Source organism: Aphelocoma coerulescens, unplaced genomic scaffold (genome assembly GCF_041296385.1).
Source record: "Aphelocoma coerulescens isolate FSJ_1873_10779 unplaced genomic scaffold, UR_Acoe_1.0 HiC_scaffold_143, whole genome shotgun sequence".
NCBI lineage: Eukaryota > Metazoa > Chordata > Aves > Passeriformes > Corvidae > Aphelocoma > Aphelocoma coerulescens.
Window position 1 is genome coordinate 421,494 of NW_027183494.1, and position 4,105 is coordinate 425,598.

Genomic DNA, 4,105 nt, shown 5'->3' on the forward strand with positions numbered 1-4,105 from the left:
CCAGTGCCCCCTCCCAGTGCTCCCAGTATGGACCAGTACAGCCCAGTGCCCTCCCAGTGCTCCCAGTATGGACCAGTACAGCCCCGTGCCCCCCTCCCAGTGCTCCCAGTATGGACCAGTACAGCCCAGTGCCCTCCCAGTGCCCTCCTGATGCTTCCCACTGCTCCCGGGGGGGTTTTTGGGGTCCCGGGGTGGATTTGGGGTCCCTGGGGGTTTTTTGGGGTCTCTGGGGGGTTTTTGGGGTCCCCGGGGGGGTCCTTGGGGGGGTTTTTGGGGTCCCCAGGGCTGTTTTTGGGGGTCCCCCCCCCCACCCTGACCCCCCCCCTTTCCCCCCGCAGGTTTTGGGGCGCCCTCGGGGGGTCCCTGGGGCTGATTTTTGGGGTCCCTGGGGCGGTTTTTTGGGGTCCCTGGCGCTGTTTTTGGGGTCCCCCCCCCCGACCCCCCCTTTCCCCCGCAGGTTTTGGGGCGCCCTCGGGGGGTCCCTGGGGCTGTTTTTTGGGGTCCCAGGGCGGATTTGGGGTCCCTGGGGGGTTTTTGGGGTCCCTGGGGGGGGAGTTTTGGGGTCCCTGGGGTGGTTTTTGGGGTCCCCGGGGGGGTCCCTGGGGCTGTTTTTAGGGGCTCTGGGAGGTTTTTGGGGTCCCTGGGGTGGTTTTTGGGGGTCCCCAGGGCTGTTTTTGGGGTCCCCCCCCCACCCTGACCCCCCCCTTCCCCTCGCAGGTTTTGGGGGCGCCCTTGGGGGGTCCCTGGGGCTGATTTTTGGGGTCCCGGGGTGGATTTGGGGTCCCTGGTGCTGTTTTTGGGGTCCCCCCCCCCACCCTGACCCCCCCCTTCCCCCCGCAGGTTTTGGGGGCGCCCTCGGGGGGTCCCTGGGGGGGTTTTGGGGTCCCTGGGGGGTCCTTGGGGGGGGTTTTTGGGATCCCTGGGGGGGGGGTTTGGGGTCCCCGGGGCTGTTTTTGGGGTCCCCGGTGCTGTTTTTGGGGTCCCCCCCCACCCTGACCCCCCCCTTCGCCCCGCAGTTTTGGGGCGCCCTCGGGGGGTCCCTGGGGGGGGTTTTGGGGGTCCCTGGGGGGGGAGTTTTGGGGTCCCCGGGGTGGTTTTTGGGATCCCTGGGGGGGGGGTTTGGGGTCCCTGGGGGGGTTTTTGGGGTCCCCGGGGCTGTTTTTGGGGCCCCCCCCATCCTGACCCCCCCTTTCCCCCCGCAGGTTTTGGGGCGCCCTTGGGGGGGTCCCTGGGGCTGATTTTTGGGGGTCCCGGGGTGGATTTGGGGTCCCTGGTGCTGTTTTTGGGGTCCCCCCCCCACCCTGACCCCCCCCTTCCCCCCGCAGGTTTTTGGGGCGCCCTCGGGCGTCCCTGGGGGGGTTTTGGGGTCCCTGGGGGGTCCTTGGGGGGGGTTTTTTGGGATCCCTGGGGGGGGGTTTGGGGTCCCTGGGGGGTTTTTGGGGTCCCCGGGGCTGTTTTTGGGGTCCCCCCCCACCCTGACCCCCCCCCCCTTTCCCCCCCGCAGGTTTTGGGGCGCCCTCGGGGGGTCCCTGGCGCTGCTCGGGGTGGAGTTCCTGGGGTTCCTCTCGGGGGTCTCCATGTTCCACCCGGGCCAGGGCCTGGGCTGTATCCTGGGGGGACCCCAAAAATGGGGGGGGGACCCCAAAATGGGGGGAGGGGACCCCAAAATGGGGGGAGGCGGGGCCAAACTGTGGGGGGTGATCCGGGGATTTAGGGGGGATTTGGGGTGATTTCGGGGGGATTTGGGGAGGGGATTTAAGGGGGATTTGGGAATTTTGGGGGAATTTGGGGGGATTTTGGGGGGATTTGGGGGGGATTTTGGGAGGGATTTGAGGGGATTTGGGAGGAATTTGGGGGGATTTTGGGGGATTTGAGGGGAATTTGGGGATTTTGGCGGATTTGGGAAATTTGGGGGAATTTTTGGGGGAATTGGCGGGATTTGGGGGGAGATGGGGGAATTTGGGGGGATTTGGGGGGGTATTTGGGGAATTTGGGGGTTTTTGGGGGGATTTTGGGAGGATTTGAGGGGATTTGGGAGGAATTTGGGGGGATTTTGGTGGGATTTGGGAAATTTGGGGGGAATTTTTGGGGGAATTGGCGGGATTTGGGGGGGGGGAGACGGGGGAATTTGGGGGGGAATTTGAGAGGGGGATTTGGGGGGGAATTTTGGGGGGATTTGGGGGATTTTGGGGGGATTTGGGAGGAATTTGGGGGGATTTTGGGGGATTTGGGGGGAATTTTGGGGGATTTTGGTGGGATTTGGGAAATTTGGGGGAATTTTTGGGGGAATTGGGCGGGATTTGGGGGGAGACGGGGGAATTTGGGGGGAATTTGAGAGGGGGATTTGGGGGGGAATTTTGGGGGGATTTTGGGAGGAATTTGGGGGGATTTGGGGGGGTATTTGGGGGATTTTGGGGGGATTTGGGGGGATTTGAGGGGAATTTGGGGGAATTCTGGTGGGATTTGGGAAATTTGGGGGAATTTGGGAAATTTGGGGGAATTTTGGGGGGGAATTGGTGGGATTTGTGGGGAGACGGGGGAATTTGGGGGAATTTGGGGGGATTTGGGGGGGGATTTGGGAAATTTGGGGGGAATTGGAGGGATTTGGGGGCAGACGGGGAAATTTGGGAGGATTTGGGGGGGATTTGGGGAGAATTTTGGGGGATTTTGGGGGGATTTGAGGGGATTTGGGGGGAATTTGAGGGGGTATTTGGGGATTTTGGGGGGGATTTGAGAGGAATTTGGGGGAATTTGAGAGGGATTTGAGGGGGATTGGGGAGAATTTTGGTGGGGATTTGGGGAGGGATTTTGGGGGGCATTGGGGGAGATTTGGGGGATTTAAGTGGGAATTTGAGGGGATTTGGGGAGGGATTTGAGGGGAATTGGTCTCAGTGGGGTTTTGGGGGGGGGGGTCTCATTGGATTTTGGGGGTCTCAGTGGGGTTTTGGGGGGGTCTCAGTGGGATTTTGGGGGGTCTCTGCGATATTTGGGGTCTCTATGGGATTTTGGGGGTCTCTCCGATATTTGGGGTCTCAGTGGGATTTGGGGGGTCTCTATGGGATTTTGGGGGGGTCTCTATGGGATTTTGGGGGGGTCTCAGTGGGATTTGGGGGGTCTCAGTGGGGTTTTGGGGGTCTCTCCGATATTTGGGGTCTCAGTGGGATTTTGGGGGTCTCAGTGGGATTTGGGGGGTCTCTATGGGATTTTGGGGGGGGTCTCAGTGGGATTTGGGGGGTCTCAGTGGGATTTTGGGGGGTCTCTCTGATATTTGGGGTTCAGTGGGATTTTGGGGGTCTCTATGGGATTTTGGGGGTCTCTCCGATATTTGGGGTCTCTATGGGATTTTGGGGGGTCTCAGTGGGATTTGGGGGGGGTCTCAGTGGGATTTTGGGGGTCTCTATGGGATTTTGGGGGTCTCAGTGGGATTTTGGGGGGTCTCAGTGGGATTTGGGGGGGTCTCTATGGGATTTTGGGGGGGTCTCAGTGGGATTTGGGGGGTCTCAGTGGATTTTGGGGGGTCTCTCTGATATTTGGGGGTCTCAGTGGGATTTTGGGGGTCTCTATGGGATTTTGGGGGTCTCTCCGATATTTGGGGTCTCTATGGGATTTTGGGGGGTCTCAGTGGGATTTTGGGGGTCTCTATGGGATTTTGGGGGGGTCTCTGCGATATTTGGGGGTCTCAGTGGGGTTTTGGGGGGTCTCTGCGATATTTGGGGGTCTCAGTGGGATTTGGGGGGTCTCTATGGGATTTTGGGGGGTCTCTCCGATATTGGGGGTCTCAGTGGGGTTTTGGGGGTCTCTCCGATATTTGGGGCCGTTTTCCGATCAGCCGCAGCGCTGGGGGCTCACGGGGGGGCCGCGCTGGGCCTGGCCCTGGGCTGGCTCGAGGCCTGGGACGGCCCCGCCCTCTGGGCCACCCTCGTGCTCAGGTGAGTCCGGGGGGTCCTGGGGGGGGGTCCTGGGGGGGGTTTTGGGGATCCCCCCCCCACCCCCAGACCCCCCCCTGACCCCCTCGGGTCCCCCCCAGTGTCCCCCCGGCCGTGACGGAGCTGCTGCTGCTGGGCCGGGTCCTGCTCTGCTCACCGGGGGGCGCTGTGAGCGCGGG

The 4,105-nt window shown here is 62.1% G+C and overlaps 1 long non-coding RNA gene across 1 annotated transcript; it reads left to right on the forward strand.

Moving 5' to 3' along the window:
• Positions 1-1,509: 1,509 nt before the first annotated feature.
• LOC138100804 (uncharacterized) lies at positions 1,510-4,105 on the forward strand. The gene is made up of 3 exons (XR_011146907.1): positions 1,510-1,605; positions 3,836-3,929; positions 4,028-4,105. It is a non-coding gene; the product is annotated as an uncharacterized lncRNA (long non-coding RNA).